Source organism: Pelobates fuscus, chromosome 2 (genome assembly GCF_036172605.1).
Source record: "Pelobates fuscus isolate aPelFus1 chromosome 2, aPelFus1.pri, whole genome shotgun sequence".
Taxonomy (NCBI): Eukaryota; Metazoa; Chordata; class Amphibia; order Anura; family Pelobatidae; genus Pelobates; species Pelobates fuscus.
In genome coordinates, this window is record NC_086318.1 from 215,780,021 (window position 1) to 215,802,490 (window position 22,470).

The following is a 22,470-nucleotide window of genomic DNA, read 5'->3' on the forward strand; positions in this document are numbered from 1 at the left end:
AGCCTACTTTAGAAGAAATAGAAAAAAGCTGTGAAAAAAAATTAACATTAACTTATTAGAGAACTAAAAAAAAAAAAACTTCAAAGAATGAACCAAGACTGGTATTATACAAGTAATAAAGCCAACAACATTTTAACGTACAAACTTATATAAAGGACTGCTAAAAGAAGAATCTTTAAGATAAATTATAAGGGAGCAACAAGCTATAAACCAAAAGATAAAGGAGATGCATTTAAAGATTTCTATCAGAAATGTTATAATATTCCAGTAAATATAGATATGACTTATTTTAAGGGCTATCTGGAGAATCTTAAAATACCAAAATTAACAGAAGTACAAGTAAACTTTATACATTCTCCTATAATCTTAGATGAGGTGAACTCGGCCATAAATAAACTTAAAAGTAATAAACCCCCAGGACCAGATGGTTTCTCCAACCTTTTTTATAGAATCACAAAAAATAAATATTAGCCCACATTTAGTAACAATGTTTGATAATATAGGAACATTAGAAAGTTTACCAGAAGAAATGTCACAGGCTAACATAGTCCCTATACTTAAACAAAATAAAATACCAACAGAAATAGCTAATTTTATAGCATGACAGGAGGCTTCATATTTGCTTAAGTCTCTCTTTACTAGAACTCCACAGCAGCACATTAACAGAGAGATAAACACCAAAGACAAAAACATAAGGTATCTATATAAGGCTCCTCCTAAGCCACCATTTCCTCTTTCTTTGCTGCTCTGCATCAGTACAGGTCAGAGTACCTCTGCCTCCTGCTTCTTGTGGGTGGCTTTGGGATTTAGTGTGATTTATTTATGATTGTTATGAACTATGCTTGGTTGTGAGATTTATGTGCCTTTCTGGCTCTTTTATTATCTTTGGTGAATGTTTCCTTTACAATACTGATAGTTTTTTTTCATGTGTTTATTTATACAGATTATTGGTAGTTTGCCATGTGTTTAGTTATACAGATTACTGACAGTTTGCCATGTGTTTAGTTATACAGATTACTGACAGTTTGCCATGTGTTTAGTTATACAGATTACTGACAGTTTGCCATGTGTTTAGTTATACAGATTACTGACAGTTTGCCATGTGTTTAGTTATACAGATTACTGACAGTTTGCCATGTGTTTAGTTATACAGATTACTGACAGTTTGCCATGTGTTTAGTTATACAGATTACTGACAGTTTGCCATGTGTTTATTTATACAGATTACTGGTAGTTTGCCATGTGTGCCGACCGCCGGGACCGCGGAGAAAGACTCCTGCGGTCCCTCGTGTGTTGCCTTTGATTCCCGCCCGCCGGCTTCGTCCGCCGAGCGGGAATCCCCGTTTTGTTCTTTACCCTGCCCGCGTCCCCGCTCACTCGCTAACACTGTTATCAGAGTGGGGACGGAGCAGGGATCTACTCATTTGTCGCGGGAGCCTCCGCTCCCGGTCACCTTCCCCGCGACCGCGTGGTCGGGCAGTGGGTGCGCGGCTCTCCACTGTGTTAGATGCGCGCGTCACTGCCTTATTAAAGGTACAGTGACTAGCTGGTCCGGTGTGTTTCCCCATCTCCTGGGCTGTTTGGGGGTGCGTATTTTTTGGTGACAGCTTTCTTTTCTGTCCATGTGAGGCAGCTCTGTGAGCCCTTGCATCATAAATTATGCCCCATACATGAGGGTCGCAGATTCAATCCCCCTCACCTTCCCAAGTAACTAAGCAATAGACTTTAGTTTTCGATTCTTTGCATGTGTGCTTGCCCTGCATGTTTTTCTATGGACATGGTTTTACGGTTTACTGGTTCTCCTGACTTCCACATGGCACTGCGTGCCTCCTGCAGGTGTCCCTGCCTGGTGTCCTTACCCACTTATTGAACTAGGACTGCTCTAATCAAGCCTCGGTTGCCTGATGGAGGTAGCACTGGCGTCAAAAGCCAGGGATTGTGGGTTCAGGCCCCATCTGGGTGGTTGAGCATGGCACTCGTATTTTGTGGCCTAATGGATTAGGCACAACCATATAAAAACTAAAGTGTTTCGCTATCTTGAAGAACCTTGCCTATAAGGACCCAGCTTCGTCTCTACCCTGCACCCTAATAGTCAAGATTCTACTACATGTCTAAAAGGATCTAGGTTTCCGCCTGCATTATACCTCTGGGTCGGTACCGCCCGTACCCTTATACTGGCCTGCCTTGTCTGTGCCTTTATAATTGGCCTGCTTTGTCTGTGCCCCTTGATTGGCCTGCTTTGTCTGTGCCCCTTGATTGGCCTGCTTTGTCTGTGCCCCATGATTGGCCTGCTTTGTCTGTGCCATACTATGCATGCTATTGGACTGGTGGCTCCATACCCTGGATAACGGTTTGTTGAGCCTGCATGCATTATTACTTGCCTCTGCCAACACTAGGGGTGCTGCCCCTTTTGCCTGCTAATGATACCTGTTTTATAGCTTCGTAGGTATCAAGTATCATAGACTCAGACTTTATGGACGCCTCTGCACAGGAGCAGAATTTGCAGGCTTTACTTAATGCGGCTGTGACCGCATCTGTTGAAAAAGCCCTGGCTAGGGCCCTCCCTCAACCACATACGGACAGGGGTGTGTGTGGAACCCCTCAGTTGGCAGAAGACTTGGATGAGTCAGACTCTCAGGTGCGAGAGCAGGCAAGTGCGCGAACGCGCTATTGAAAGGGTGAAGACCCTGAACCACGCTCCCGGATGGGCAAGACTCCGGCGAAGTGATGTGGTTTGAGGTTGACAACCTCGCCGGCCAGGCGCCACCGCCTATCGGGCGCAGGGGAGGAGGCCTCCTTACCCCCCCCCCCACCTTGGCCGTGCTGGATGTGTGGCGGGCAGACCAGCCTCCCTCAGATGGAGAAGATGTTTGGGTTGCGGACCTTGGCGAGGGTCCCGGTGGACGCTGGGAAGAGGAAGACGCGCCACCGACTAGGGCCCCCACGACAATGTTGGGGGACGGTACCCTTTTGGGCACTACTGGAGAACCTCTGTTAGAGCCTCAATCTATCCGACGCCCCAGGTCCTCGGACTAGTCACTGCCCGACCACTTGGCACAATTTGTGCGCTACTGGGTCCGTAGACCCCTTGGAAGTGAGGCATGCAAGAAGCTGCGGGCGGAATGCCCCAGACCGGTACTGCCGGACAGGGTGGCGGTTACCCCGGATGTTGGCCCTAACAGACGAGGCCTTCACAAAAGGTAGGGCTCTGGACCCAGCCACCATGAGGGACTGGGCACTTCGTTCAATTTGCCTGCTGGGCAATGCCACTGTGGCCCTTTGCACGGAACCCAGGAAGACGGCACTCTTCCATATGGACAACAAGCTGTCGGATTTGGGAGCTGAAGATGTGGGTCCCCTGGCTAAAGGTCTGCTGTTCAGGGAGCCTTTCGTTGAGGAACTGCAGAAACAGGTTATTCTGTTTACCTCCCGGGATAAAGCGAAGTCTTCGATCGGGAGGGTCTTCCGCCCACGGTTACCTTCAGACGTATGAGTCCTTGGGACAGTGCGGAGTTATGTCACAGACTTCCACTCTTCCCCTACACAGGTTGGACGCCCGAGGATCCCCGTCATCACAAGAGGCCAACAGCCCTTGTTGGAGGTGGAAGTTCGAGCAACGCTAGCCAAAGGCGCGGTCCTACAGGCCCCGGATTTGGGGGGTTTCGTCAGCTCGATTTTCTCCTGGTAAGGGAGAAGTCTGTAGAATTCCGTCCAGTGATCAATTTAGGAGAAATGAACGCCTTCGTGGTATACAACCACTTCGAGATGGAGGGCATTCACCTTCTTCGATGCCTTCTCTGGCCAGTAGACTGGGTCGCGAGACTGGACCTAGAAGACGCTTACCTCTCCATCCCGGTGAACGGGGCCTGTCGCAGTCCCCTCTGATTCGTATGGAGAGACTCTCCGTACCAATTCCCATGCCTCCCCTTCGGCCTCAGCTCGGCCCCTTGGTGCTTCACCAAGCTCCTGAAACCGGTGGTCACCCAATTCAGAGCAGAGGCCGTACGCTGCATCGTCTATCTGGACGACTTGCTTATCTTTGCGAGGACCCCGCCGGGCTCAGATTTCGGACGCGCTCTGCGTTTTCCTTGTTGGAATGCCGGGGGTTCGTGGTCATTCTGAAGAAATCGGCCTTGGAGCCTGCGCAGACGGTGGAATTCTTGGGTTTCGTAGTCGTTGCGCAAGACGGCATTCTCCGCCTGCCTGTGGCGAAGATAACGACCATTCGGAAGGAGATCAGACGTGTTTTCGACAAGACCGAACTCCCCTCCGGAGGTTGGCTCGCGTGGTGGGTCTCCTCTTGGCCTCGATACAGGCGTTCTACCCGGGCCCACTACATTACAGGGCCATGCAGCGGCTGAAGGCGCACTCTCTACGCAAGAGACCCTCTTAGGACCAGATGATCTCCTTGGCCTCGGACGTGCAGGCCGGATTGAGCTGGTGCCTCCCGCATATATCCGCCTGGAACAGCAAGGCGATATTCGGGATGACCCTGGATCTCGTGTAGGAGTCGGATCCGAGTCTTTGGGACTGGGGTGCCTCGTGCACGACAAGGTCCACGGGGGGCCCGTGGTCAGACAATAGATCGGAATCCCGCATCAATTGCCTGGGGTTGATTGCAGGTTCGTTGGCAATTCGGAGCCTGGCGAAGCATCTGTCGGACTGATGCGTGCTCCTTCGGATGGACAATGGTTCGGCGGTGCAATACATCAACCACTCGGTTTCGAGCACTAGAGGTGTTATCTCTCAACATGGAGCTCCTGGTTTCGCTGGTGCTTGGAACGGGATACCGATCCCTTTACGGGCCCTGTATCTAGCGTGCTGAATTTCTTGTCTCTTGTCTTTGACCTGGGTCGGTCATATCGCTTGGTTATCGTGGTTAGATCAGCTATCTCGACGGCACTTGTCCCGCTTCGGGTTTTTCCCCATCCTCCGGCGCCCAAGTATTCTTCCCTCTGGGACGTGCGTTTGGTTTTGGCGTTCTTTCGGAATTGGCCTGATAACCAGGACCTTTCTCTTCGCCAGCTTTCAGCGAAATTTGCCCTCTTGTGTCTGGTCTTGTTCAGATGTGTTTCGGATGTCCGGGCCTTCGATGTCGGCGCTTTCTCGTTTTTCTCCAGAGGGGGTCTCCGTCAAGGTGCTTAGAAGTACCAAGTCGGATTCGACGGTTGTATCATGCCCTTACTTCTAGGACTCGCCTAAGCTTCGTGTAGCGAAGGCACTGGCGCGATGGATAAGATGTCTTTTGGCTCTGGCGGGCGTGGATGCGACCTTCGGAGCGCTTTTGGTTAGGGGCGCCGCAGCTTCCGGAGCTTTTTTGGCGTGCGCTTCCCTTCAGGACATTTTGCGTTCGGCGGACGGGTCCCGTGTAGAGTTTTTTCGCCTATTTTACTTTAGACCGTCGGAACATGCTTCTTTTGCTTTGCTGTCGGAGCGTTAAAACTGCAAATATGAAGCCTCCTGTCATGCTATAAAATTGTAGATTATACTAGCTTTAGTGTAACTATAATCTTAATTTTATTAATGACAGGAGGCGAATATTTCCCACCCAATTTGATTTCTTCCCCCCCCTTGTTTTGGATGGATTGCATTGATTGTATTTCTGTTGATTTGTCTGATTATCTGGGCTAGGTTGGTTAGTCTGGGGTGATGTTGTGGGAAGTGCATGTTATACTGTATTGACGGTCATTAGTATGGATTTCGTGTCTTTATTCTATCAGTACTGGATCGTGGGATTTATGTTTTATCAGTACATTTTGTTCACTAATCAGTGTTTTCGATTCTGTTTATTTTGTTTCAGTTTAATGGTTCGACTTCAGTTCATAGGATCGGCCGTTTGGCGGGATAAAGATCAAGTTCATCCATTATCCGAAGTTTTTCCAGATGACATTCATCGTTATGTTGTGAATTTTTCTTTATTTAGTTATTGTCATTGTTGTGTACGTTACGTTGTCGCAGCGTGAAAGAGGAAATGGTGGCTTAGGAGGAGCCTTATATAGATACCTTATGTTTTTGTCTTTGGTGTTTATCTCTCTGTTAATGTGCTGCTGTGGAGTTCTAGTAAAGAGAGACTTAAGCAAATATTCGCCTCCTGTCATTAATAAAATTAAGATTATAGTTACACTAAAGCTAGTATAATCTACAATTATTACCCTATCTCACTCATAAATACAGACACCAAGATTTATTCTTTCATCTTAGCCACTAAACTAAATGATGACACCCCATTATTAGTTCACAGAGATCAAGTGGGATTTGTAGCAAGTAGATCTGCAACTTAAAACATTAGAAGACTCATAAATTCTTTGGACATGTCTAAAAGAGATCTTACACCTTTACTGACCCTGAACTGGATGCCGAGAAAGCATTCGACAGGGCCAGTTGGCAATTCATGTCTGAGGTACTGGAATCTTATGGATTGGGGAAATATCTTATACATAAAATTATGGCATTATATACCATACCTGTGGCAAGAATAATGGTTTCAGAAATAAGATCTCCTTGGTTTAAAGTAACAAATGGAACACGCCAAGGATGTCCCCTGTCCCCCATCCTATATGTCTCAAGCCAAGAACCTTTTGCACAATAAGAGATAATGTAAATATAACGGGTATACGTTTAAAGGATGCAACTTCTAAAAACATTTTTTATGCTTACGACATAGTAATAACAATAAGCAACATAGACAATACCTTGGCAGCCTTTTTAAAGAAATACAACTATTTGGTAAATTTTCTAATTGTAAATTAAATACAGATAAATCATCAGCAATGCCAATAAATATTAATAAAAATAAAGAAATGGAATTGAAATCCAAATATAGATTTAATTGAATGTCAGGACCAATAGATTATTTGGGAATCAAGATAACTGCAGACTCAAAAATAATTCTGGAATGTAATTTCCAAAGCTTATTAGTTCAAATGAGAGAACATTTAAATAAATGGATTTAAGATTAGTGTTGTCGCGAACCCGGAATTTTCGGTTCGCGAACGGCGAACGCGAACTTCCGCAAATGTTCGCGAACCGGCGAACCGCGCGAACCGCCATTGACTTCAATGGGCAGGCGAATTTTAAAAACAACAGGGACTCTTTCTGGCCACAATAGTGATGGAAAAGTTGTTTCAAGGGGACTAACACCTGGACTGTGGCATGCCAGAGGGGGATCCATCGCAAAACTCCCATGGAAAATTGCACAGTTGATGCAGAGTCTGCTTTTAATCCATAAAGGGCAGACATCACCTAACATTGACACCTGTCCTCAAAGCCCAGCCCTGATACACACTGACACAGAGCAGAATAGAGACTGTTCCCCCTACATAGGGTCACTTGGCAGATATGGATTGACACCTGTCCTCAAAACCCCTGATACACACTGACACAGAGCAGAATAGAGACTGTTCCTTGTCCACAGAGACCATGATACACACTGACACAGAGCAGAATAGGGACTGTTCCCCCTACATAGGGTCACTTGGCAGATATGGATTGACACCTATCCTAATGATCCCTGATACACACTGACACAGAGCAGAATAGAGACTGTTCCCCCTACATAGGGTGACTTGGCAGATATGGATTGACACCTATCCTAATGATCCCTGATACACACTGACACAGAGCAGAATAGGGACTGTTCCTCCTACATAGGGTCACTTGGCAGATATGGATTGACACCTATCCTAATGATCCCTGATACACACTGACACAGAGCAGAATAGAGACTGTTCCCCCTACATAGGGTCACTTGGCAGATATGGATTGACACCTATCCTAATGATCCCTGATACACACTGACACAGAGCAGAATAGGGACTGTTCCTCCTACATAGGGTCACTTGGCAGATATGGATTGACACCTGTCCTAATGATCCCTGATACACACTGACACAGAGCAGAGTAGGGACTGTTCCTCCTACATAGGGTCACTTGGCAGATATGGATTGACACCTATCCTAATGATCCCTGATACACACTGACACAGAGCAGAATAGAGACTGTTCCCCCTACATAGGGTCACTTGGCAGATATGGATTGACACCTATCCTAATGATCCCTGATACACACTGACACAGAGCAGAATAGGGACTGTTCCTCCTACATAGGGTCACTTGGCAGATATGGATTGACACCTGTCCTAATGATCCCTGATACACACTGACACAGAGCAGAATAGGGACTGTTCCTCCTACATAGGGTCATTTGGCAGATATGGATTGACACCTGTCCTAATGATCCCTGATACACACTGACACAGAGCAGAATAGAGACTGTTCCTCCTACATAGGGTCACTTGGCAGATATGGATTGACACCTGTCCTAATGATCCCTGATACACACTGACACAGAGCAGAATAGAGACTGTTCCTCCTACATAGGGTCACTTGGCAGATATGGATTGACACCTGTCCTAATGATCCCTGATACACACTGACACAGAGCAGAATAGAGACTGTTCCTCCTACATAGGGTCACTTGGCAGATATGGATTGACACCTGTCCTCAAAACCCCTGATACACACTGACACAGAGCAGAATAGAGACTGTTCCTTGTCCACAGAGACCATGATACACACTGACACAGAGCAGAATATGGACTGTTCCCCCTACATAGGGTCACTTGGCAGATATGGATTGACAAATCCCTGACAAACAGCTACCACATGCAAGGAAGGCAGCAGGGGCGCAAATGACCCACTCCCGACGCGGGAAGGTAGTGACGACAAATAACAATACAGGACTCTTTAGAGGCCCTGTAATTGTAATCAGTCCACTTGCACCAGTGGGCCTAAAAATTAGGCATGTACACATGCCTGAAAAATTTGGTATTGTTGCAGCCGCTGCTGTAGCAGCGTCCAGAAAAATTGATGTTTGTTTCACAGGCAGAAAGTGCCCTAAAACATGGCAGCTTGAACCCTAGTTGGTGGCGGATAAGTCACGCAAGTCAAACGTCATTCAGAGCTAAAATACAGCAGCGTGTGGACCATTTTTAGCCCAAGGCAGCTCATCTCATCAGGCCTTTTTTATTCGAATGTATCGCCCAGTGTCAGTCCCTTCGGGATCCATCCCTCATTCATCTTAATAAAGGTGAGGTAATCTAGACTTTTTTGACCTAGGCGACTTCTCTTCTCAGTGACAATACCTCCTGCTGCACTGAAGGTCCTTTCTGACAGGACACTTGAAGCGGGGCAGGCCAGAAGTTCTATCGCAAATTGGGATAGCTCAGGCCACAGGTCAAGCCTGCACACCCAGTAGTCAAGTGGTTCATCGCTCCTCAGAGTGTCGATATCTGCAGTTAAGGCGAGGTAGTCTGCTACCTGTCGGTCGAGTCGCTCTCTGAGGGTGGATCCCGAAGGGCTGTGGCAATGCATAGGACTTAAAAAGGTCCGCATGTCCTCCATCAACAACACGTCTTTAAAGCGTCCTGTCCTTGCCGGCGTGGTCGTGGGAGGAGGAGGATGACTTCCACCTCTCCCCCTGTTAGATTCCCGTTGTGCTGTGACATCACCCTTATACGCTGTGTAAAGCATACTTTTTAATTTATTTTGCAAATGCTGCATCCTTTCCGACTTGTTGTAATTGGGTAACATTTCCGCCACTTTCTGCTTATACCAGGGGTCTAGTAGCGTGGACACCCAGTACAGGTCGTTCTCCTTCAGCCTTTTTATACGAGGGTCCCTCAACAGGCAGGACAGCATGAAAGACCCCATTTGCACAAGGTTGGATGCCGAGCTACTCATTTCCCGTTCCTCCTCCTCACTGATGTAATTGAAGGTATGTTCTTCCCCCCCAGCCACGTACAACACCACGGGTACCAGATAGGTGACAACGAGCACCCTGGGATGCCTGTTGTGTTTGGTCTTGCTCCTCCTCCTCCTCCTCAAAGCTACAATCCTCCTCTGACTCCTCTTCCTCACAATCCTCTTCCAGCGTTGCCGCAGGTCCAGCAAGCGATGCTGATAAGGCTGTTTCTGGTGGTGATGGTGACCACAACTCTTCCTCTTCCTCTTCACGCTCATCTACGGCCTGATCCAGCACTCTTCGCAGGGCACGCTCCAGGAAGAAAACAAATGGTATGATGTCGCTGATGGTGCCTTCGGTGCGACTGACTAGGTTTGTCACCTCCTTAAAAGGACGCATGAGCCTACAGGCATTGCGCATGAGCGTCCAGTAACGTGGCAAAAAAATTCCCAGCTCCCCAGAGGCTGTCCTAGCACCCCGGTCATACAAATATTCATTATCATTAACAGCTTTTTCTTGTTGGAGCAGGCGGTCGAACATTAGGAGTGTTGAATTCCAACGTGTAGGGCTGTCGCAAATCAAGCGCCTCACTGGCATGTTGTTTCGCCGCTGGATATCGGCAAAGTGAGCCATGGCCGTGTAGGAACGCCTGAAATGGCCACACACCTTCCTGGCCTGCTTCAGGACGTCCTGTAAGCCTGTGTACTTATGCACAAAGCGTTGTACGATCAGATTACACACATGTGCCATGCACGGCAAATGTGTCGACTTGTCCAAATTCAATGCCGCTATCAAATTTTTTCCGTTGTCACACACCACTTTGCCGATATCCAGTTGCTGCAGAGTCAGCCACTTTTCCACCTGTGCGTTCAGGGCGGACAGGAGTGCTTGTCCGGTGTGACTCTCTGCTTTCAAGCAAGTCAAACCCAAGACATCGTGACACTGCCATATCCGGGATGTGGAATAGTACCTGGGGAGCTGGGGGGGTGCCGTTGATGTGGAGCAAGAAGCAGCGGCACAAGAGGACTCAGCCGAGGAGGTTATGGAAGAGGATGGAGTAGGAGGAGTAGAGGAGGTGGCAGCAGGACTGCCTGCAATTCGTGGCGGTGTCACCAACTCCTCTGCAATGCCACGCATTCCTTGCTTGTCAGCCGTCAGCAGGTTTACCCAATGCGCAGTGTAGGTGATATACCTGCCCTGACCATGCTTTGCAGACCAGGTATCAGTGGTCAGATGGACCCTTGCCCCAACACTGTGTGACAGACATGCCATGACTTCCTTTTGCACAATCGAGTACAAGTTGGGGATTGCCTTTTGTGAAAAGAAATTCCGGCCGGGTACCTTCCACTGCGGTGTCCCAATAGCTACAAATTTTTTGAACGCCTCAGACTCAACCAGATTGTATGGTAAAAGCTGGCGGGCTAATAGTTCGGACAAGCCAGCTGTCAGACGCTGGGCAAGGGGGTGACTTGGTGACATTGGCTTCTTACGCTCAAACATGTCCTTGACAGAAACACAGGACTGTGGGCAGATGAGCGGGAACTGCTCAAGGCGGGAGACGGAGTGGCGGATGGTTGAGAGGGGGCAAGAAGGACAGCAGTGGTTGACGTGGCTGAAGATGCTGGACCAGGAGGAGGATGGCGGCTTAGAGTAGGCGTGCTGCTTGTACTCATGTGTTGATCCCATAGGCGTTTGTGATGTGAGATCATGTGCCTACGCAAAGCAGTTGTACCTAGGTGGGTGTTGGACCTCCCAAGACTCAGTTTCCTTTGGCACAGGTTGCAAATGGCATCGCTGTTGTCAGAGGCAGACACACAAAAAAAATGCCACACTGCTGAGCTCTGCAATGACGGCATTCTGGTGGTGGATACAGCATGCGTTGATTGGCGTGCTGTCGGGCTGACCCCGGGTGCCGATGCATGCTGTCTGACTGTGCCACTAGCTCCTTGCGACGACCCCCCCCTGCTTCCAACTGGTCTCCTCCTCCTCCTCTCTGTCTCCCCATCTGAACTTTCGCCCTGTTCTTCTTCTCTTCTAGCGGGCACCCACGTGACATCCATGGACGCATCGTCATCATCAACCGCTTCGCTTGTATCTGACAATTCAGAAAAGGAAGCAGCAGCGGGTACAACATCATCATCATCACACCGTACCTCCATGTGTTTAATGCTGCCTGCCTGAGACATATCCCTGTTATCTACATCCTCTAGCAATAATGGTTGCGCATCACTCATTTCTTCAAACGGGTGTGTGAATAACTCCTCTGACATACCAAGTAAAGCGGCTGTGGTGCTAGTTTTGGTGATGGCGGCAGGCGGGTGAGTGCTATCTTGAGAGGTGCCTGAAGCTAAGCTGGAGGAGGATGGTGCGTCAAGGTTCCGAGCGGAGGCTGTACAAGATTGGGTGTCCTGTGTTAGCCAGTCAACTTTTCAAGTTCAGGGTACGTGGCTTCTGAAAACTGGGCATTATTCTAGGGCAAAAGGGAATCACAGCACCACGACCACGACGGCCCCTGCGGGGTGGCCTGCCTCTGCCTGTAATTTTTTGGGGGATTAGTGGTACTATGCGTGCAAGCTACTGTGAGACCAGATATGATTGGCAATGTGAACTGTAACAGTTCTGCAGAGCACACACTGTAGGCCTGAGACACCCGCTTGAAGACAAGTAACTGCTATTCAATCTATAACAGTGAAAAAAAATTTTGGTTGTAAAAGCACGCTATAGAGACACAAGATATGAGTGGCAACTGTCAAAGCACACTGGCACAGGTCTGCAGAGCACTCGCTGAAGTAGGCCTGAGACACCCGCTTGAAGACAAGTAACTGCTATTCAATCTATAACAGTGAAAAACAAATTTTGTTTTTAAAAGCACGCTATAGAGACACCAGATATGATTGGCAATGTGCACTGGAACAGTGCTGCAGAGCACACGCTGAAGTAGGCCTGAGACACCCGCTTGAAGACAAGTAACTGCTATTCAATCTATAACAGTGAAAAACAAATTTTGGTTGTAAAAGCACGCTATAGAGACACAAGATATGAGTGGCAACTGTCAAAGCACACTGGCACAGGTCTGCAGAGCACACGCTGAAGTAGGCCTGACACCCAGACGCTTGCAGACAACTAACTGATCTTCTATTACAGTGAAAAAAATTATTTATTTTAAATCTAAAGCTTAAGCTATTGTAAAAACAGATATGAGTGGTGGCACTGGGCAAGAGGGCACAGTATCCACTGTGAAACTCACACAGAAGCTGGCAGGCAGGCAACTGCTCTTCTATTACAGTGGAAACAAAGTTTTGGTTTTAAAAGCACGCTATAGAGACACCAGATATGAGTGGCAACTGTCAAAGTACGCTGGCAGGGTTGTGCAGGGCACACGCTGAAGGAAGGCCTGACAGAGCCGCTTGAAGGACACTGACTGGCTGCTATTAGCTTACACTGGAAACCTTTTTTCTTTGTAAAAGCACGCTATAGAGACACCAGATATGATTGGCAACTGTCAAAGCACGCTGGCAGGGTTGTGCAGGGCACACGCTGATGGAAGGCCTGACAGAGCCGCTTGAAGGACACTGACTGGCTGCTATTAGCTTACACTGGAAACCTTTTTTCTTTGTAAAAGCACGCTAAAGAGACACCAGATATGATTGGCAACTGTCAAAGCACGCTGGCAGGGTTGTGCAGGGCACACGCTGAAGGAAGGCCTGACAGAGCCGCTTGAAGGACACTGACTGGCTGCTATTAGCTTACACTGGAAACCTTTTTTCTTTGTAAAAGCACGCTAAAGAGACACCAGATATGATTGGCAACTGTCAAAGCACGCTGGCAGTGTTGTGCAGGGCACACGCTGAAGGAAGGCCTGACAGAGCCGGTGAAGGACACTGACTGGCTGCTATTAGCTTACACTGGAAACCTTTTATCTTTGTAAAAGCACGCTAAAGAGACAGCAGATATGATTGGCAACTGTCAAAGCACGCTGGCAGGGTTGTGCAGGGCACACGCTGAAGGAAGGCCTGACAGAGCCGCTTGAAGGACACTGACTGGCTGCTATTAGCTTACACTGGAAACCTTTTTTCTTTGTAAAAGCACGCTAAAGAGACACCAGATATGATTGGCAACTGTCAAAGCACGCTGGCAGGGTTGTGCAGGGCACACGCTGAAGGAAGGCCTGACAGAGCCGCTTGAAGGACACTGACTGGCTGCTATTAGCTTACACTGGAAACCTTTTTTCTTTGTAAAAGCACGCTATAGAGACACCAGATATGATTGGCAACTGTCAAAGTACGCTGGCAGGGTTGTGCAGGGCACACGCTGAAGGAAGGCCTGACAGAGCCGCTTGAAGGACACTGACTGGCTGCTATTAGCTTACACTGGAAACCTTTTTTCTTTGTAAAAGCACGCTAAAGAGACAGCAGATATGATTGGCAACTGTCAAAGCACGCTGGCAGGGTTGTGCAGGGCACACGCTGAAGGAAGGCTGGACAGAGCCGCTTGAAGGACACTGACTGGCTGCTATTAGCTTACACTGGAAACCTTTTTTCTTTGTAAAAGCACGCTAAAGAGACACCAGATATGATTGGCAACTGTCAAAGCACGCTGGCAGGGTTGTGCAGGGCACACGCTGAAGGAAGGCCTGACAGAGCCGCTTGAAGGACACTGACTGGCTGCTATTAGCTTACACTGGAAACCTTTTTTCTTTGTAAAAGCACGCTAAAGAGACACCAGATATGATTGGCAACTGTCAAAGCACGCTGGCAGTGTTGTGCAGGGCACACGCTGAAGGAAGGCCTGACAGAGCCGCTTGAAGGACACTGACTGGCTGCTATTAGCTTACACTGGAAACCTTTTTTCTTTGTAAAAGCACGCTATAGAGACACCAGATATGATTGGCAACTGTCAAAGCACGCTGGCAGGGTTGTGCAGGGCACACGCTGAAGGAAGGCCTGACAGAGCCGCTTGAAGGACACTGACTGGCTGCTATTAGCTTACACTGGAAACCTTTTTTCTTTGTAAAAGCACGCTAAAGAGACACCATATATGATTGGCAACTGTCAAAGCACGCTGGCAGGGTTGTGCAGGGCACACGCTGAAGGAAGGCCTGACAGAGCCGCTTGAAGGACACTGACTGGCTGCTATTAGCTTACACTGGAAACCTTTTTTCTTTGTAAAAGCACGCTATAGAGACACCAGATATGATTGGCAACTGTCAAAGTACGCTGGCAGGGTTGTGCAGGGCACACGCTGAAGGAAGGCCTGACAGAGCCGCTTGAAGGACACTGACTGGCTGCTATTAGCTTACACTGGAAACCTTTTTTCTTTGTAAAAGCACGCTAAAGAGACAGCAGATATGATTGGCAACTGTCAAAGCACGCTGGCAGGGTTGTGCAGGGCACACGCTGAAGGAAGGCCTGACAGAGCCGCTTGAAGGACACTGACTGGCTGCTATTAGCTTACACTGGAAACCTTTTTTCTTTGTAAAAGCACGCTAAAGAGACACCAGATATGATTGGCAACTGTCAAAGCACGCTGGCAGGGTTGTGCAGGGCACACGCTGAAGGAAGGCCTGACAGAGCCGCTTGAAGGACACTGACTGGCTGCTATTAGCTTACACTGGAAACCTTTTTTCTTTGTAAAAGCACGCTAAAGAGACACCAGATATGATTGGCAACTGTCAAAGCACGCTGGCAGTGTTGTGCAGGGCACACGCTGAAGGAAGGCCTGACAGAGCCGCTTGAAGGACACTGACTGGCTGCTATTAGCTTACACTGGAAACCTTTTTTCTTTGTAAAAGCACGCTATAGAGACACCAGATATGATTGGCAACTGTCAAAGTACGCTGGCAGGGTTGTGCAGGACACACGCTGAAGGAAGGCCTGACAGAGCCGCTTGAAGGACACTGACTGGCTGCTATTAGCTTACACTGGAAACCTTTTTTCTTTGTAAAAGCATGCTAAAGAGACAGCAGATATGATTGGCAACTGTCAAAGCACGCTGGCAGGGTTGTGCAGGGCACACGCTGAAGGAAGGCCTGACAGAGCCGCTTGAAGGACACTGACTGGCTGCTATTAGCTTACACTGGAAACCTTTTTTCTTTGTAAAATCACGCTAAAGAGACACCAGATATGATTGGCAACTGTCAAAGCACGCTGGCAGGGTTGTGCAGGGCACACGCTGAAGGAAGGCCTGACAGAGCCGCTTGAAGGACACTGACTGGCTGCTATTAGCTTACACTGGAAACCTTTTTTCTTTGTAAAAGCACGCTAAAGAGACACCAGATATGTTTGGCAACTGTCAAAGCACGCTGGCAGTGTTGTGCAGGGCACACGCTGAAGGAAGGCCTGACAGAGCCGCTTGAAGGACACTGACTGGCTGCTATTAGCTTACACTGGAAACCTTTTTTCTTTGTAAAAGCACGCTATAGAGACACCAGATATGATTGGCAACTGTCAAAGTACGCTGGCAGGGTTGTGCAGGGCACACGCTGAAGGAAGGCCTGACAGAGCCGCTTGAAGGACACTGACTGGCTGGTATTAGCTTACACTGGAAACCTTTTTTCTTTGTAAAAGCACGCTAAAGAGACAGCAGATATGATTGGCAACTGTCAAAGCACGCTGGCAGGGTTGTGCAGGGCACACGCTGAAGTAGGCCTGACACCCAGATGCTTGCAGACAACTAACTGCTCTTCTATTACAGTGAAAAAAAAATATTTATTTTAAATCTAAAGCTTAACCGATTGTTAAAACAGATATGAGTGGTGGCACTGACTGTGCAAATGGGCAAGGCATCCAACCTCACACAGAAGCTGGCAGGCAGGCAACTGCTCTTCTATTACAGTGAAAAAAAAAAAATATTTTAAATGTAAAGCTTAACCGATTGTTAAAACAGATATGAGTGGTGGCACTGGGCAAGTGGGCACAGTATATGCTGTGAGCCTGACACACAGGCTGGCAGGCAGGCACCTGCAATTACATTACACAGGAAAAAAAAAAGCAGCCTGATGTTCTTGCCCTAAAAAGGGCTTTTTGGGGTGCTGTCCTTACAGCAGAGATCAGATGAGTCCTTCAGGATTGTAGTGGACACTGAATACCCTAGCCTAGCTATCAATTTCCCTATGTAATCAGCAGCAGCTAAACTTTCCCTCCTCTCACTAAGCATGCATCTTCCGAATGAATCGAAAATGGATGCTGGGAGGGAGGTTGGAGGGTGTGGAAGGGAGGGAGTGCTGCTGATTGGCTGTAATGTGTCTGCTGACCGAGAGGCACAGGGTCAAAGTTTGCCCAATGATGACGAATAGGGTGCGGATCGAACTGCGCATGTGTCCGCCCGCCGCGGCGAACGCGAACAAGCTAATTTCGCCGGGAACTGTCCGCCGGCGGACAGTTCGGTACATCACTATTTAAGATATATTGTGGTGGGGCAGACTAAATGTAGTGAGATCATTTGTACTCCCAAGGTGGACATACTTATTTAGGATGCTACCTCTAACCTTCCCTCCAAAGTGGGTGAAAGAAATACAAAAAACTTTTAATTATTATATATGAATCTCAAAATAACAAGAATTACTGTTTCAACTCTTTCAAAAGACATGACAAAGGGTGGTGTTAACCCCCCTCTAGTCAGAAAGTATCATGATGCTTCTTTGATCCTCCAGTCAAAAAAATAGTACAAACAAGATTTTTTTTTTATGAAGTTTGGTATTATATAGAAATGCTGAAAACAAGAAATTGTAATTGAAAATATATGTTATGGATGGATATCAAAGATGCAAAAAATGTTAAACTCAAATATTATAGTAGATAATTTTTGAAATTTTGGAGGAATTTTCTTAATAGAAACAAGATAGAAAAGATAAAAGTAAAGACCACTCTGCTTAAAGTTTTAGAGTATAAAATACAAGATATTAATTTGAAAGAATGGAAGGATAAGGAAATAATCAAAATCAAATCCCTCTTAGTGGGTGACAAATTAAATTCTTCTCTCTTCTTTCTCTAGAATATAAGTTGAACTATGATGATATCTTCATATATCTAAGCGTTAAAAACTTTTTAGGAATATGCTTGACGAAGGAAGAACAAATTCAGAAAATACTAATTGAAGTATATAACATCACAAAAATTCTAAGTATAGGAATGGTAGATATAAATAATGAAACAGAAAATAAATTAAAAGCATTCAAAACATGGGAGAAAGATATAGGGAAAACCTTTAAAATGATTGATTGGTATAAAATAATGATAGAACTTAAACAGAACATACATTGCTAGAGGTTCAATATAAAATTACACAAATATGATATATGGTACCAACAAAGTTAAATAAAAGCAATTCTTCAATTACGAATATATGTTGGAGATGTGATCATTTAGAAGGAACATTACCCCATGCATGGTGGGAATGCAATAAATTAAAAAAAATCTGGGAAATGATTAGAGATGTCCTAAATAATGAAAACTTCCACAAATAAATTATGACGTAGAGTCATTTATCCTACATCTTACGTGGCCAAAAATGAATAAAATAGCCAAATACCTACTTGTTCATATTATAATAGCAGCTAAGATTTCCTTCCTATTATTATTAAAGTTATTACTACCATTTATATAGCGCCAACAGATTAAGCAGCACTTTACAATATTATGAGAGGGGGGATTTAACTATAAATAGGACAATTACAAGAAAACTTACAGGAACGATAGGTTTAAGAGGAACCTGCTCAAATGAGCTTACAGTCTATAAGAGGTGGGGTAAAAAATACATTATGACAGGAAATAGGAATCAGATAAGATGGGAGTGAAGCAAAGCTGGAGGAGAGAGTAGAGTGCTGCCCTTTAGGAGAGAGTGAGAGACAGGTATGTAAGGTAGAGGTTACTATAGGAGGCCATAAGCTTTCCTAAAGAGATGGTTGTTAAGGTACGTCTTAAAAGATGCAAAACTAGGGGAGAGTCTGATGGCGGTAGGAATACTATTCCATGGGAAGGGAGCCACCCACGAGAAGTCCTTCAAGCGTGAGTTGGCAGTATGAGTGCAAGCAGCAGACAGGAGAAGGTCCATACCTATGGATCTGTGTAGAGATATAAGAGGGGCTAGAATTGTTCAGTGCTTTACAGGTATGGGCTAGCACTTTGAATTGACTTCTCTAGGATACAGGAAGCCAATGTAATGACTGACAGAGGGGTGAGGTGTGAGAGGACCGACTAGAGAGGAAAATCAGTCTGGCGGCAGCATTCATTACAGACTGTAGCGGGGCAATACGATATTTGGGAAGACCAATTAGGAGAGGGTTACAATATTCCAAGCGAGAAATTACTAGAGCACGGACAAACTCCTTGGTAGCATCTTGCGTAAGAAAGGGGCGGATGCGGGCTATGTTTTTAAGATGGAATCTACAGGATTTGGCAACATACTGGATGTGAGGCTCAAAGGTGAGGCCAGAATCAAGTATGACACCAAGACAGCATGCTTGCAAGGATGGACTTATTTGGATACCACTAACTTGAAAGGAGAGCAAAAGAGGAAGATCAGTATTAGGAGGAGGAAAGACAAGAAGCTCAATTTTAGAGAGATTGAGTTTCAGAAAGCGGGAGGACATCCAGGCAGAGATGGAAGAAAGGCAAGCAGTGACACGTTGCAGGACGGCAGGGGAGAGATATATGTGTGTGTCAGCAGCGTACAGGTGGTAGTGGAATCCAAACCAGGTAAAAAGTTTGCCATGAGAGGCAGTATAAAGAGAAAATAGAAGGGGACCAAGGAAAAATCATTAGAAAAGGAGAAACTGAATGAGCATTGGAAGAGATAAGAGGAAAACCATGAGAGGACGGAGACACAGAGACTGAGTGATTGAAGAGTTTGAAGAAGGATAGCATGATCAACGTTGTCAAAGGCAGCAGAGAGGTCAAGAAGAATTAGTATGGAGTAGCGGACTTTGGATTTAGCTGCGATTAGGTCGTTAGTAACTTTGATAAGAGTAGTCTCAGAAGAGTGGAGAGGGCAGAAGCCAGATTGAAGAGGGTCAAGGAGAGAGTTGGAATTGAGAAAGTGAGACATACGAGTAAAGACAAGTCTTTCCAGAAACTTTGAGGAAAAAGGGATCAGCGATATGGAACGATAGTTAGAGGGGGACGACGGGTCAAGAGATTTTTTTCAGGATAGGTACAACAGTGGCATCTTTAAGGTAAGCAGCGACAACGCCAGAAGAGAGAGCAGATGTGTGTTAAGGAAGGCACAAGACAAGGTGAGAGAGATCTGATAAGGTGAGATGGGACAGGATTGTGCGGGAAAGTGGTGGGGCGAGAGCAAAGGAGAAATGCAGCCACCTCTTATACAGTAGCCAGGGAGAAAGTCTGAAGGGTAGGAAAGGCATGATCTATGTGTGGTTGAGAAAGAGAACAGCAAGGTGGGGAGAATTAATTCCTTAGATGTTCAATCTTGTTGGTAAAGTAGCATGCTATTGACTGTAAGGTTAGTTTAGGGGGTGGCCTAAGCAGGGCAAAGAAGAGAATGAACATAAAATAAAAAGATGGGAGCTGGAATAGAACACAATTCTATGTTATGTAAAACACAATTTTATGTTAAAAACTACATAAATGATCAATTAAAGGAGCACTACAGTGACAGGAAAATAAACTCATTTTCCTGGCACTATAGGGTCTTCGGCCCCCCCTTCCTCATGGCCCCCCTCCCGCTGGGCTGAAGGGGTTAAAACCCCTTCAGCCCTTACCTTAAACCAGCGCCGGGCCCCCTCAGTGCTGGTGACTTCTCCTCCCCTTGCAGACATCAGCGCATGTCAAGGCCAGAGCTGCGCGCATTCAAAACGATTTTCACACCGAGAATCGCAAAAGCGGCCTCTAGTGGCTATCAGGTAGACAGCCATTGATGCTGAATTCTCTGAAACTGCTATGTTTTCAGCTGCAGGGTTAAAACCAGGGTGACCTGTCACCCAGACCACTTCTTTGAGCTGAAGTGGTCTGAGCTGAAGTGTCTATTGTGGTCCTTTAAGTATGGAAAAAGGGATATCCCAGAATAGTAATAAAATCTTTACACAAGAATTTAAATAAGTGGTCATCATTCATAGATAAGTAAGCCTAGAAAGAAGCAAAATGTAAAAAAAAAGTGAGTTCCCTGAATAGTGTTACTTGGAAAAGAAAAAAGGAGTTTGTGGGCTGTGTGAAAAAATCTGCGAACATTTTTAAATGTGTGTTTAGCAATTCAGATTTATTTTCTAAATGTTTAATTATGAAGATCAAGGGTAAATATAAGGAATATAACGTATCATTCCCTTAAAAACTACCGTATATACTCAAGTATAAGCCGAGTTTTTCAGCACATTTTTTGTGCTGAAAAACCCCAACTCGGCTTATACTCGAGTCAATAGTCTGTATTATGGCAATTTGCATTGCCATAATACAGACTGGGGCTGTGGGGGCTGTGAGAGAGCGTTACTTACCTCTCCTGCAGCTCCTGTCAGCTCTCTCCTCCTCCGCGGCGTCCGTTCAGCACCTCGGTCAGCTCCCAGTGTAAGTCTCGCGAGAGCCGCGGCTCTCGCGAGACTTACAGTGTGAGCTGATAGAGGTGCTGAACGGACCGGCGCAGAGGAGGAGGGAGCTGACAGGAGCTGCAGGAGAGGTAAGTAACACTCTCTCACAGCCCCCACAGCCCCCACTGAACTACCAATGCCACTAGACCACCAGGGAAGGAGCCCCCCTCCCTGCTCTAATAAATGGTTTATGCACCATTTATTAGAGATTCTGTGTTCCAAACAGCATGACGCCAAGGCTCCAAAGACAATATTGTTGAGGCCAAGCTGCTCTGCCTCTCACTATGCCAATTCATGCCAAGGATTAGGGCAGGGATTGGTCATAAAATGCCTGCTATTTCTGGAATGGCATGAAGTGGGGCATATCATCTGAAGAAATGCTGATCTGCCAGGTCTTCATTGGAAGCTGGGCTTCAGGCTGCAGGAGATCAACATCTCTACTCATCATTTAGTTGAAGTGAGTTGCATTGATGTTTGACTCCAGGCACCATAACCACTTCTGTCAACTGAAGCTTTTATGGTGCATGCATTGTTCCTTTAAATAAATATTGTTGATGGAAATGGCAATGTTTCTTTTGTAGACTGCTCTTGGATTCGTTTTTTTCTATACATTTAAAATTCAGTGTTAATTTCCCCACAGGTTGCTGCTTAGTGAATAAATGTCAAAATAGTAATGCCACCTAGAGCAATGATTGCCAAGTGAATCCTCAAGGCTCACCAGCAGACCAGGATTCAGACATTTCCCATTTTTGCTCTAATGGGAACACTGATAAAACTGAGAGCAATATTTGGGAGGGGAGGGGGGACGAAAAAAATAATAATAAATATTACAAATAAAATAATAAAAAAGAAATATTAAAATAATAAAAAATAATAATTAAATAAAATAAAATAATAAAAATTAATCATAAAAAATATTAAAATAATAATTAAAAAAAATTGCCCACTCCCCACCAAGGCTCTGCAACACACACACACTGCATTCATACACACACTGCACACATACTCATACACACATACACACACACACACACACTGCACTCATACATACACACACACATGCTGCACTCATACACATGCTGCACTCATACACATGCTGCACTCATACACATGCTGCACTCATACACACACGCTGCACTCATACACACACACGCTGCACTCATACACACACACGCTGCACTCATACACACACGCTG